We start from the raw sequence: 15,567 nt of genomic DNA, 5'->3' as shown, positions 1-15,567 counted from the left end.
CCGAGTCCCATATTTTTCTACGGACCCTCCAGGACCGTCAAATCACGGGTCCGGGTCCGTTTACCCAAAATGTTGACCGAAGTCAAATATATTCATATTAATATCAAAATTTAGCGTTTTTCACACATAATTCATATTTAAGCTTTCGGGCTACGTGCCCCGGACTGCGCACGCAAATCGAGGCAACCTTAAATAAGGTTTTCGAGGCCTGGGAAGCACGGAATGAATAAGAAAATAGGTGATGACCCTTTGGGTCGTCACAGGTTCATTGGCCCGTTTGAGATTCTTGATCGAGTGGGAGAGGTGGCTTATAGACTTGCTTTGCCACCGAGCTTATCTGCCGTGCATCCAGTGTTTCATGTGTCCATGCTGCCGAGGTATCACGGCAATCCATCCCACGTGTTAGATTCCAGCACTGTCCAGTTGGACAAGGATTTGTCTTATGAGGAGGAGCCGGTAGCTATTCTAGACCGGCAGGTTCGTCAGTTGAGATCCAAGAGTTTTCCTTCTGTTCGTGTTCAGTGGAGAGGTCAGCCTCCTGAGGCATCGACCTGGGAGTCCGAGTCCAATATGCGGAGCCGTTATCCTCATCTTTTTCCCGACTCAGGTACTTTTTTCTTTTGTCCGTTCGAGGACGAACGGTTATTTTAGAGGTGGAGAATGTGATGACCCAAAGGGTCATCACTTGTTTTCTTATTCATTCTGTGCTTCCGAGGCCTTGAAAACCTCATTTAGGGTCGCCTCGATTTGCGTGCGCAGTCCGGGCGCGTAGCCGGAAAGTCTAAATATGAAATTCTGTGAAACATGCTAAGTTTTGATATTAAAATGAATAATTTTGACTTCGGTCAATATTTTGGATAAACGGACCCGGACTCGTGATTTGACGGTCCCGGAGGGTCCATAGGAAAATATGGGACTTGGGCGTATGCCCGGAATCGAATTCCGAGGTCCCAAGCCCGAGAAATGAATTTTTGAGTAAACTTGTTTTCTGAAAAATATTTAATGAAATTGGAAATGAAAATTGATTAGAACGTGATGGCATCGGGCCCGTATTTTGGTTCCGGCGCCCGGTACAGGTCTTATATGTGGTTTAAGCACTTTCTGTAAAGTTTGGTTGAAAACGGACGTCGTTTGACGTGTTCCGGACTTAAAATGGAAAATTTGATATTTTATGAAATTTGGAAGAAATCATGGATTTTGAGGCGTAATTCGTTGTATATGATGTTATTTTGGCGATTTGATCGCACGGATAAGTCTGTAGGATGTTTTTGAGATTGTGTGTATATTTGGTTTGGAGCCCCGAGGGCTCGGGTGAATTTTGGATAGGCCGTGAGTGCGTTTTTGACCTTGTGAAAAATCTGGTATGTTCAGCTCTGTGATCTTTGCATTTGCGAAGGAGATCCCGCAAATGCGAGCTCTTGCATCGCAATTGCGAGAACAGGGATTGGGCTTGCTGATCGCAAATGCGATCTCTTTGTTCGCAAATGCGAAAATGGGCAGGTCGCAAATGCGACTTTTCCTTCGCAAATGCGAGACCTGGGAAAATAGGAAGGGTTCACAAATGCGAACCCTGCTTCGCAATTCCCACATTAGCAGGTCCAGTTCGCAAATCCCATACCTGCAACCTGCATATTTTACACTTAGCCGAATTTTGAACCATTTTCAACATTCTTTCAAAACACAAACTCCTTGGGCAATTTTGCAAGAACAAGCTTCCTTCCAAATCATTTGTAAGTCAATTTTTACTCATTTCTTTCAATCATTAACATCATTTAACATGTTTTCAACTTAAAATCAATGATTTTCATGGGTGAAATTGGGGGTTTTGGGTAGAACCTAGGTTTTTCTAAAATTGGGTGTTTGGACCTCGATTTGAGGTCCGATTTCAAAATAAATCATATATTTGGGTTCGTGGGGGAATGGGTAACCGGGTTTTGGTTCGAACCTCGGGTTTTGACCACGTGGGCTGGGGGCGATTTTGGAATTTTTGGGCAAAACTTTGGGAAATTCTTTTTTATGCATTCAAATCGATTCTTTAAGTGTTTATTAATGTAATTAAGTAATTTGTGATTAGATACGAGCGAATTGGTGGCGGAATCGAGGGGTAAAGCCATAATTGAGACTTGAGTTGAATTCAAAGCATCGAGGTAAGTGTTCGGTCTAACCTTAGCTTGAGGGATTAGGAGTTGAGTCTTATTTGCTATTTGTTTGTGTCGAGTACGACGTATAGGCATGGTGACGAGTATCTATACGTTGATGTCGAGCATGACCGTGGGTCTTAAATTGATAATTCTTGTATTCTTAATGGATTCTATGAAAGCTTGATTGATGATTCTCGATACTGAGCAAGGATTTAGTTTATTTCCGTGGACTTTAGTTATGACTGAGTATTGGTATTAATTGGGTCAAGTAGGAGTTGCATAAGATTGGTTTTAGCTGACTCTCCCTTGCCGGGACATTTGATTTGATATTTTGTTCCCTTGCCGGGAAGTTATTATATTGCTGTTCCCTTGCCGGGAAGATATTATATCGTTGTTCCCTTGCAGGAAAGTTATTATATTGTTGTCCCCTAGCCGGGATTATTTTGTTATGNTGTTATGTTGTGTAAGATTGATGAAATGGGAGCGGGTGGTACGCCTACCACAAGATTGATGAAATGGGAGCGGGTGGTACGCCTACCACAAGATTGATGAAATTGGAGCGGGTGGTACGCCTACCACAAGATTGATGAAATGGGAGCGGTGGGTACGCCTACCACAAGTGATTGATGAAATGGGAGCGGGTGGTACGCTGTCACGACCCGGATTTCCCACCATCAGAGTCGTGATGGCGCCTACTCGTGGTAGCTAGGCAAGCAAACTTAATTACCTTTCCATCACTAGCAATTATCTTTAACAGTTTATAACATCAATATAGAACATAAAGTCTAATAAGAACAATAGCGGAAGTCTGTCTTAAAATGATGAATTTAAAACGCGGAATAGTCAAAAACAACCTCTACCCAAGATTTGGTGTCACATTACTCACGAACCACTAAGAATAAACTAAATACAAAGGTCTAAAAGAAATATAACAGCTGTCTATCTCGAAACAAGGGGGCAACAGTCTAAAAGAAAACAATGAGAAGAGACGCCGGGCCTGCGGACGCCTGCAAGGCTACCTCAGTCTCGTGAATATGAATCGCCTGCTTCCGAACTACTGCTGCTGCTGTTCCTAAAAACCTGGACTTGTGCAAAAATGCACAGAAGTGTAGCATCAGCACAACCGACCCCATGTGCTGGTAAGTGTCTAGCCTAACCCCGGCGAAGTAGTGACGAGGCTAGACTGGACACCACCTAAACCTGCGCAGTGATAGATATACAGCGGAAATCGAATACAAAGCAATTACCAACATGGGAGGGGAAACATGCTATGGGGAGTTACAATAATAACAATAATCCAGAGTAACAACTAAAGCAACTTAGGTTCACAGTGAACAAGGAATCAATACTCAAATGTAAACACATAGCCTCAATAATTGTTGCGGCGTGCAACCCGCTCCACAATATCATTATTGCGGCGTGCAACCCGACCCATATCACTTATCATACATCATTGTTGCGGCGCGCAACCCGATCCTCATATATTATTGTTGCGGCGCGCAACCCGATCCTCAACATCATTGTTGCGGCACGCAACCCGATCCTCAATATCATTTAACAGTCTGACTTCCCAAACAATAGTCACAATTAAGGGGCATAAAATAAGCAAATATTTGACAACCTTCCCGGCAAGGGAAAGAATCCAACAAGTTCAACCAAACGTCCCGACAAGGGAATAATCAACAACGCTTTCTCTTTCTTACTTTCCTTATCTTATAATTCACTTTACTATTTTGAGCCAACGCTCCAAAGAATCAAGTCATTTCGTATACTTCCAATATTTGTATCACAATTCGAGCCAATGCTCCAGGAATCCAATGATCCTATTACCGTTCACATGTTATTCACAACATATAGAAATCCTCCAATAAACACGGAGTTCACAACCAAATCATGATAATCACATTATAAGACTCACGGTCATGCTAGACACCAATGTATAGATACTCGTCACCATGCCTATACATCGTACTCGATGACATAGCAATTAGCAACAAGACTCAACTCCTATTCCCTCAAGCTATGGTTAAACCAAACACTTACCTCAAAGCCTTGAAATCCACTTAATCCTCAACTATCGCTTTACCTCGTGATTCCACCTCCAATACAGTAATATCTAGGCATAATTAATTCAACAATATCAATACAGACTCAATGGCAACTTCTCATAGCCTAGATATGAATTTTCTAGTACTATTCCCAAAAATACCAAAATTAGACACCGGGCCCACATGGTCCAAACTCTAGGCTCGGACCAAAACCCGATCAACCATAACCCCACGAGTGCAAACATATAATTTGTTTTAAGATTCGACCCCAAATTGAGATTGAATCACCCAAAAATCTCAAAACCCTAACACTACCCAAAACCCATAATTTCTACCTTGATTTCATGTTTTTAGGGCTAGGAATTCACTAATTAATGAAGGAAATTGAAGGAAACAAGTTGAACAATGCTTACCCAAGAAGTTTTGATGAAAGGGAGCTTCAATGGACGCCTAAGTGCTTGGAGAAGAAAGGGTTTCGGGCGTTTTTATGAAAAATCCCGTGCTACTGTTCTGTTTTTAACTTAAAAATTCGATGGGCAAAATTGCCCTACGCGATCGCGGAAATAGGGATGCGATCGCGAAGGGTACCACTGACTGGTCATCGCGATCGCGTGGAGGGTTACGCGATCGCGTAGAAGAACTACTGGGGGTCCAAGGACTTGGCTTACGCGATCGCGTGGTTCAAGACGCGATCGTGAAGGAAGACGACTCAGTGCTATGCGATCGCGTGGGGAAGAGCGCGATCGCGAAGAAGGAAATCCCTGTGTAAAAATTGCAGAAAATCTGATATCATCCTAAGTCCAAAACCACCCCGAACACCTCCGAAAACACTCCCGAGCCCTCGGGGCTCCTAACCAATCACACACCCTAACTCAATAACATCTTACGAACTTACTCGAGCGATCAAATCGCCAAAATAACCTCAAAATCATTGGATCAAGCCTCAAAATCATCATTTTCCTTTCAAACTTCATAAACTTCAAACTTTATATATTTAGGTCCGAAACACGTCAAACGACGTCCGATTTCGACCAAACTTTACAGAAAGCGCTTAACACATATTTAAGACTTGTACGGGCGTCGGAACCAAAAATACGAGCCCGATACCACAGTCTTTTAATCAATTTTCATTTTTATTTTTCTTAATAATTTCAAAAAAATAATTTCACAGAAAAATTCATTTCTCGGGCTCTAGACCTCGGAATTCGACTCCGAGCACATGCCCGAGTCCCATATTTTTCTACGGACCTTCCGGGACCGTCCAATCTCGAGTCCGGGTCCGTTTACCAAAAATGTTGACCGAAGTCAACCTTAAACATATTAATATCAAAATTCTTCAAATTTTTCACAGAATTCACATATTTCAGCATAAAAGCTTTTCCGGCTACGCGCCCGGACTGCGCACGCAAATCGAGGCCAGCAAAAATGAGGTTTTCAAGGCCTCGGAAGCACAGAATGAATGAGGAAACAGGTGATGACCCTTTGGGTCGTCACATTCACACACCAAAATGGTGTAAGAAATGGTATTGGGTTGGAGAAAAAAAATACCAATGCAATCTTTTTATAATTATTAGAGAAAAAAAGAGTGGCAACCTAAGTCTAACCAACCAATTTGGAGTTTCGAACATTCACTTTATTACATACTTATAAAGTAATATATATACCTTCTTCTAGCTCCCCACAAACCATAAACAGAATTCTTTTCTGAAACTTCTAACACCTCCTACTTTGGGGCGATGTGCACAAATAGCCACTAACAGCTCATGTCTTTATTTTAAAGCCAGTGTTTTGAATGTCTTTAGTCTTTAGCCACTGGTTTAATAAACTTTAACTGCTCGGATGATAATACCCTTCTGCTCATGTCCTTAACTTCAGGACTACATGTCCTTAACTTTTGAACTTGAAACTATAAGTTCAGGACTTCAAGACTACATGTTCTTAACTTTTTAACCTGTAACTCTAAGTTCAGGACTACATATCCTTAACTTTTGAACTTGGAACTCTAAGTTCAGGACTTCAAGGTTACATGTCCTTAACTTTTGAACTTGGAACTCAAACTTCAAGACCAAGCGTCCTTAACTTTTGAACTTGTAAGTCAAAGTTAAGGACCTATTGTCCTTAACTTTTGAACTTGCTTGTCCTTAACTTTTGAACATGTAACTGTAAGTTAAGGACTGTCTGTCCTTAACTTTTGAACTTGTAACTGTAAGTTAAGGACTGTCTGTCCTTAACTTTTGAACTTGTAACTGTAAGTTAAGCACTGCTTGTCCTTAACTTTTGAATGTTAACTGTAAGTTAAGGACTGTCTGTCCTTAACTTTTGAACTTGAAAATCAAAGTTAAGGACCTATTGTCCTTAAGTTTTGAACTTGTAACTGATGTCTGTCCTTAACTTTTGAACTTGAAAATCAAAGTTAAAAGATTTAAATTTGGGAGAGTCTGCGACATTATTCTTTGGCTATGAATTGAAATCATTATTTTTGTTTCTTTTATTTTGTGCTTTCCAACTGAACCATGCAAGGAGAGCAGAAGGTCTACACCCTACTTACAAAGTTCTGTTACTAACTTTTGAACCATGAATATTGAAAAGTTCTGTTAAAGAGCTTTTGTCTTTTAATGAATGCTTACAAGCGATGTGCATTAGAATGACTGTGTAGATAGGCTCCGCCACCTCAACATAATGCAACAGTTATGGAGAAGGCACGGAGAGAGAGAAGCAAGGGTTTGGGAAGAAAAGCAAGGGAAGAAAGGGTAAAAATGTCTTTTCATATTAATTTTAATAGGGCAGTGGCTATTTTTGCTCAACATTAGAATTGCTGGATAAAAAATAAATACCACCTTAAATAGTGGCTACACCATGCCATTTAATGGATTGGCCCAAAATTTTAGGCGATTCGGTTCTGGGTATCCGGGTCCATGCAAAAGACGTGGGCCACACGAAAATCTGAGAATCTGGCAGAATTCCAGTTTTATGGCCCTAAATCGCCAAAAAACGAATAACGGTCATGGTGAGACGGTGACTATTATTCCTTAAGCCGTTTTGACGGTATGAAAAAATTTAGGCGATCCGGGCCCTAGGGCATGTAGAAGGCCTGTGCTATAGCACACTAAAATAAATAGGACATAATTCCAGATTTATGGCCCTAAAACGCCAAAAATTGAGTAACGGTCATGACGAGGCGGTGACTATTGTTCCTTAGGTCGTTTTATGGTCCGGCAAATTATTTGGCAATCCGGGTCCTGTCGCCAAGGCCCATGTAGAAGGCGTAAGTTATAGCACACGAAAATCTGAGATTCAGGCGAAATTCCAGTTTTCACAACAATACCCATTGAAAAAAAATCTTTTTTTGAATGTTGTATATTATTGATAATTTTTGGGGCTATTTTTGATACAACAACAACAACGACCCAGTAAAATTTCACAAGCGAAATTTGGGGCTATTTTTGATAGCATGACTAAAATGGATAGTTGTTGGTTAATTGTGTCTTTCTTTGATACGTTCCGGTAAGATTCCCAATAGTTATTAATTCAAACGGCCCTTTTATTTCCCGGACTATTTGATCAACTTTTGGACAAAAAATTTATGTGCAGAAAGTTCTTATATTTAAAATAACATTTGAAAGCTACTAAAAAATATTGTGAGCTGAAAATTTGACAAATTGATCTATGAAATAATTACATTAAAATTTGATCAAAGTTTAGTGCAATTAACTCGTACGAAATGTAAAATAATGAATGATTTAACTCATAAGCTTGCTCGTGTGATGCGTAAATATCGGATACGGGTAAGTTTTTACCTCTATTGTTAGTACTATGTCATCAACACATAAAACATTTACTACCAACAAAATCAAAATGGACCACGGCTTAGACTGCGGGGACCTATTATTTATTCGGCAGAGTACCAAAAAGCTCGCCAATTAAATACTTCAATATAATAAATGAAGTAAGCTTGTTTTTAAATTGGAGTATTATTACATCCACCTAGCTCTTTAATGCTCAAATAACAGATTGATTATGTAAGGACTGCGAGAGATTTAATTAATACTCTTTTGTATTACCTTAGTAAATAGTTTGGAAAATATCAAGAACAAGAAAGACCTTATAGAATCTTTATTACGTAAGAAATATATGTTTAGAATTAAGATCAAGCAATAATTCACTACATAAGTTAAATCTTAAAGGAAAAGGGGGTACCCTAGGGGTAGCTCAACTGGTAAAGGCATGAGGACAAAGTTCTTCAGGTCACCAGTTCGAGCCCCCGCAGGGCCACTGGAGGCATTACAAACCGGCCGTATCTCCAAGGTCCCGTGGAACTAACCGTGGTACACGCATTGAAACAGCGGGTCCCCGTGGGTACAACTAGTCGGGTTCACAAAGCGATGCCCGGAAACCACGGTTAAAAGGAAAAGGGGAAGAAGAACACCAAAGCTAAGGAATCGACAGTAGATGAGGGAGATAAGACAGAGGATGAAGATACCAGACTAGTTACACCAGAAACGGGGATTCCCCAAGCTCTAGATTCAGTGCAACTGTTCCATTGGATGAAAGGCATGGGGAGTGCTCCAACTGTTATACATGGACAAGAGAGGAAGAAATCGGAGGAACCGGTGGCAATTCAAGCACAGGCAGCTCCGATAGAGAAGACTCATGCAGATCCTGCACCAAATGAGACGGAAGGAGCAGAGATAAACCTAGCTGAAGTGGTTAAAGGTAACAGATCTCAACGACATGGGATGCAATTGGAGTATTACCCCCCAATTGTCAAGGATGGAGTGAAGATGGTTAGATTGAATCAAATTGAAGTCAAGGAGCAAATTCAGAAATGGCAGGCATCGCTAATTGGGTATGTATTTGAAGTCAAGGAGCAAATTCAGAAATGGCAGGCATCGCTAATTGGGTATGTATTGGGAGGAAATCCATCGTTTAAAGATATGCTTAAGTTTGTGTATGGTGTGTGGAACTTTGTAGCAACTCCACAAGTTTTCCTACATGATGATGGATATTTTGTTTTCAAATTTGAATCGGAAGATGATAAGAAGTTAGTTATACAGAAAGGACCATATACTTTTAATAATCGACCAATGATATTGAAGCAATGGGAACCTAAATTCCAAATGAGCAAGGAGAAAACCATGAACATTCCAATTTGGGTGATGTTCCCAGGGCTGCCAAAAGAGTATTGGACAAAGGAAAATTTAGGTCGAATAGCAAGCTGTATTGGGAAACCTATATGCTCTGATAGGCTAAATGAAGAAGGTGAAAGAATTTCTTTTGCTAGGATGTTGATTGAAATGGATATATCACAGGAGTTGCCAAATGTATTGGTAATTGAAGAGGAAGAGGGTATATACAGGGAACAAGTACTAGAGTATGAATGGAAACCAGACTTCTGTGATGCTTGCTTCCAAATAGGCAAACATGAAGTCAATTGTGAAAAAGCCCCAAGTGAGAAACAAAAATACAGAGAAGAGAAACAGAATAGACAAGCTGGGATGAAGCAACAAAAGAAGATGCAATGGAAAGTAAAAACCACAGTGGAGCAAGGAGGAACAACAAAGGTGCAGGAACAAAAGGTGCAGGAAAAAGCAATATCACAGGATAAGGAGATGACTAATCAGGGGAAGGAACAACAAGAAAGTCAGAACAGTGAAACTCAAGAGGAGACATTTCAGCCACAGCAAAGATCTAAAGGAAAGCAAAAGATGAAGGCAAGCAACAAAAAAGTACTGAATGGTCATGAAATAGAAAAGCTGTTAATGACTAACAGATACAGTACATTGAGAATACAAGAGCCTAGCAGCACTGTTAGAAGGGCTGAAGGGATTGACCTCAATGAAGAAAATCCCCCATGATAATAAGTGCATGGAATATAAGAGGGCTGAATAAGCCCTACAAGCAGAGAGAACTCAAGGCCTATCTGCTGAAAAATAAAATTACTCTACTAGGCTGCCTTGAGACAAAGATAAAGCCTAGGAGTGTTAGTAAAGTTAAAAGGAAGTTTGGAAATGACTGGCAGATATTTTCAGATGAACAGATAAATCCTATTGATAGACTATGGTTATTCTGGAAAGATGCTAAGGTGCAGGTCAACATCCTGATGGTCACTACTCAAGTGATCCATTGTCAAGTGAAGGATAAGGACTCCCAATTTGAATGTTGTATTACATTTGTGTATGGCAAGAACAAGTTACATGAAAGGAAGGAACTATGGGATCAACTAAGGATGATTTATAGTAATATGCATGAGTCTTGGTTGGTGATAGGAGACTTTAACAGTGTTCTATCTGTCAATGATAGAATAAATGGTCAGCCTATACATCAAAATGAGATAGTAGATTTTCAGAATTGTATAAAGGATATTGGAGTGGGGAAATTGAATAGAAAAGGGGTGTCAGTGGTCGTGGTGCAACAAAAGAGATGCTAGAGAAAGAATATACAGTAACATTGATTGGGTGTTTGGAAATGCATCTTGGTTTACTAAATATAGTAGTCTAGAAGCAGTTTATAAGGTACCAGGTGTTTCAGACCACTCTCCTATTGAAATAATTACTGAGGTGAAACGAAGTTACTTGAAAAAACCTTTTAGACTATATAATGTACTGATAAACCAAAAGAAATTTCAAGAGAGTGTGCAAGAGATATGGAACCAAAGAATTGAAGGGCATACTATGCATTCCATATGGACCAAACTACAAAGAATACAGGACAGAGCAAAGCTGATGAATAAAGAGATGAACTCATTAGAAAAGAAGGTGGAGAAAATCAGAATGGAGTTGCAGAATATCCAAAAACAGATTGACAATGATCCTCTGAATCAGCAGCTAATTGAACAGGAAAAGGAAATGATAATGCAAGCAGAGAAATGGGAGGGAATATATGAACAAGTGTTAAGACAAAAATCTAGAGCAGTGTGGATAAAAGCAGGTGACAGAAATTCCAAATTTTTTCATGCTCAGCTAAAGAACAGACAGGCTAGAAACAGAATTGCTTCCATTTGTAATGAACAGGGAGAAAGAGTAACAGAACCAAAGCAGATTGAAGATGAGTTCAAAAGCTTCTTTCAGAACTTACTGGGCCATGCAGCAGCTGAACTACCATGCATTGAGCTGGACATAGCTAGGAATGGACACTGTCTCACAAAGGAGCAACAGAAGATGTTGAGTTGTAAAATAACAAGAGAAGATGTTGATAAAGCTGTGAAGGAGTTACCAAATGACAAAGCACCAGGGAAAGATGGTTTTACTGCAGATTTTTGTAAGGAATACTGGTCTACAATTGGGGATGAGGTCAGAGCAGCTGTACTAGAATTCTTTAGCAATGGGAAGCTATTGAAGAGTGTTAATTGTACAACATTAACACTGATCCCAAAAGTAGCCAAGCTAAACTCAGTCAAAGAGTTTAGACCTATTGCATGCTGCACAACTATATACAAGATCATATCAAGAATCATCACAACAAAATTGAAACTGGTGGTAGACTCAATTGTAGGAGAATCACAGTCAGCTTTTATTGAAGGAAGGAATATACTGGACAATGTGATCATAGCACATGAGATGGTAAAAGGGTACAATAAGAAGGGAGTGTCACCAAGATGCTGTATCAAGATAGATATCGGGAAAGCCTATGACTCAGTTGAATGGCCTTTTCTTAGAATGATATTGATAGAGTATGGTATGCCTGTGAAGTTTGTGGAGCTGATTATGGTATGTGTAACTACTGTTAGTTATTCTTTGATCCTAAATGGAGGGTTAACAAACAGATTCCAAGGGAAGAAAGGGCTAAGGCAAGGAGACCCAATGTCTCCTTACCTTTTTGTGCTTGTGATGGAGTACCTGAACAGAGCTCTAAAGAAGTTAAAAGACAATCCAGACTTCAATCATCATCCAAGGTGTTCCAGGAATAATATTACTCACATTTGTTTTGCAGATGATTTAATTCTTTGTTCAAGAGCAGATGAAGTGTCTATCAAATTGATGCTGGAAAGTTTCAACCACTTCTCAGAGGTATCAGGGTTGAAGGCCAATCTAGAGAAAAGTGCCCTATACATTGCAGGTGTTACAAAGGAATTCAAGGAGAGGATACTGAATGAGATGCAGTTCACTCTAGGAGAATTACCATTTCGATATCTTGGTGTTCCACTTTCCTCAAAAAAGCTGTCAGTGCAGCAGTGTATGCCCTTGATAGAAAAGATAACAGCAAGGATAAACTGTTGGACAACAAAGTGGTTATCATATAGTGGAAGGCTCCAATTACTGAAGAGTGTGATATTTGAGATGCAAACATACTGGGCACAAGTATTTCTGTTGCCAAAGAAGATACTCAAGATGATTGTTACTGTATGCAGAACCTTTTTGTGGACAGGGAAAAGTGATCTTTCAAGGAGAGCATTGGTAGCATGGGACACAATATGTATGCCAGTGTCAGCAGCAGGATTAAATATTCTGGACATCTATGCATGGAACAAAGCTGCATTGTGCAAATTGTTATGGGCCATTAGTGCAAAGAAAGATACACTATGGATTCAATGGGTCCATAGTTATTATGTAAAAGAGAAAGATGTGATGGTCATGGACTCTCCTAAACAAGCCTGTTGGATAGTGAAAAAAGTTTTTGATACTAGGCAATGGTTTCTGGAAAAACACTCAAGAAATGAGCTGGGGCAATACCAAAGAAATGGTAAGTTTAGCATCAAAAAGCTATATATTGCAATGAGGCCTCAGTTCCAGAAGGTCTGGTGGAAGAAGATTACAGCAGGATCGAAAGCAATACCAAAGCGTAGCTTCATACTTTGGTTAGCAGCTCACAGAAAACTAGCCACAGTGGACAGACTAAGAAGATGGGGCAATATAGTTGACACTGAATGTGTACTATGTGATACAAATGAGGAAGAATCAATGGAGCACATATGGTTTGGATGCAGATATGCCAAAACAATATGGTATACACTGGTTAATTGGCTGCATGAAAAACATCAGATTGGTACATGGGATGATGAGATTAAATGGCTGACAAGCAGAAATCCAAGCAGAACCTGTGGAGAAATACGAGTGTTCTTATTCACAGCCATGGTGTATCATGTTTGGATAGAGAGGAACAGCAGAAGATTCCAAGGAAAAGCAGTAGAAGCCAGGCAGAAGATAAAAGACATAGCTCTGGAATTGCACCTGGCTGAACAGAATGAAAGGAAATGGCAGAAAGAACTAGCAAGACTAAAGAATTATCCAAATATAGTATAGAATGAGTATAGAAAATGAGGGATAGATGTGTAAACAGAAAATGATAGCTGAGAATGTTCAGAATTGTAATAGATAGAATCTAGTTCTAGAGTTAAAAAAAAAAAGAACTAGCAGATGTAAATATTATTTCTTGGTTAAATAAAGGTTAAGCATTTTAACCAAAAAAAAAGGAAAAGGGGAAAGAAAAGTTCTCAGATTTGCATAATATTTTGTTGGTAAACCCTCTTTCTGATTTGATTTGTTATTTTTTCTTTCTCGAACCTCCGACCGGTCAATCTCCTGTCATTGCTATATATCTCGTGTGCCGTGCTAGCCTAGTAACGTTTTTCAACAGCAAGCTACGGTCTAACGACCCCCTAACCTAGGCTGGGGAATTTTTTCATATTTTGCATGATTCAATTTTTTAATCAGCACAATTATCATATAAAAAAAAAAGATGTTTGTCCAACACAATCCTAAAACCAAGTTTAAAAGATGGGAATTGCTAAAGATCATATAAGAAGACTACTCGTTTTCTCAAGTAATGTAGGCCGGCATTTTAATATTTTATCCCTGCGTACTTAAAACTAAACGTTTGAAGCGTGAATAATATAACATGGTGTCTCACACAGAAAAAATCAAGAATAAGCATCATATAGTGACATTGCACCTAACTCATGAGGTGAGTATTATCAAAAACTATATATTAAAAAGCAATAATTACTCGTACTCCAAACCAATATGTAACAAACCCTACACTTTGGCTCAATACTTAATTTCGCTTACAATTTTTTCTGTCTCTTCTTCTTTGCTTAAACTACAAATATTACACCCTATATATCGTTTGAGTGTACATCACTTATTTTTCACTTACAAATCATCAGCTTTTAGTTTTAAGGGAAATTTCTATCTAAACGCAGCTTCAATTTACAAATACTAATTGTTGAAGTATATTGTCCAAACTCCTACAAACAAATAAGTGGGCTTTTGGACATAAGAATTGTAAAATTTAAAAGAAAGAATTACAAGAAAATACACATGACTTCACACTATAACAAAAAATGGCCCATGTTTTTAAGTTTTACCCCACCTAGCCTATATTGTACATATTTTGAAAACACTAGCTCTTGCAAATTCAAAATATGTGTTCTTACAACCATTGCTTCTAAAAGCTATGGAGTGTTCTTACACTAGCCTGTTTAGACATAAGTATTTTTTCACTTTTTTATGAAAAATATACACTTTTTTTCGAAATCGGTGTTTGGCCATAAAATTTTTAATTTTCAATTGAAGATGAATTTTGGAATTTTTCGAAAATTTAAAAAACTCCAAAAAGCTGTTTTTCAAAATTTTCACTCAGATCACACACAAAACTTCAAAAACAACCCAAAATTATATTTATGTCAAAATACAACTCTAATTTTCAAATAACATTTTCACTTGAAATTTTTTTTCACTTTTTTTTGAAAATTTACAATTCTTATGTCCAAACGCCCACTAAGTCAAATTCTTGATATTGTCAAGGGCGGCCAGAGGGTAAAGCCACTAAAGCGGTGGCTTTAGGCCCCAGAATTTTTGGGGCCCCAATTTTTGTTTCTTAATTCTTATTTGATGTCCGATATTTAATTTGGGATATTGATTAATTCAAATTCGTACCGTGTAAAATTCATTAAAGTGAGAACCGTTCCTTATAAGGGATTTTTTTCGTTCCAAATACTGAAACCGAATACTTCCAATTAAAGAAGGAGATATGCTATCCATCCCACCACAACTCTTCTCGTGAGGCCCCAAATCTTTTGAAGAAAAGATTGCGTATTTCAAAGTAGAAAAGTAAAATATTTTATATAAAAAAAAGGATTACATTAATCATTAGAAAATATGTTTTAAACTCTATTTTTTCCTCAGGTTTTCATCATTGCAACAAGTATATTGAAACATCAAAAAATTCTTTTAATACAAAGTTATCAACTTCTTGAATCATGTTCTATTACTTAAGATCATACTGCACATGAGAGATAAAATGGTTTATGCGAAAAAATTTAAGTAATTTTATTCTCAAAAAGCTAAAAAATCTACTTTAACTAAAAACATATATGATATTTTTAAAAGGGCCTCACATTAAAGTTTGGCTTTAGGCCACCAAACTTATTGAGCCGCCCC

The sequence above is a fragment of the Nicotiana attenuata genome, unplaced genomic scaffold (genome assembly GCF_001879085.1).
Source record: "Nicotiana attenuata strain UT unplaced genomic scaffold, NIATTr2, whole genome shotgun sequence".
Classification (NCBI taxonomy): domain Eukaryota; kingdom Viridiplantae; phylum Streptophyta; class Magnoliopsida; order Solanales; family Solanaceae; genus Nicotiana; species Nicotiana attenuata.
The sequence above is the reverse complement of the archived record's forward strand: the minus strand, read 5'-3'. Positions refer to the sequence as shown.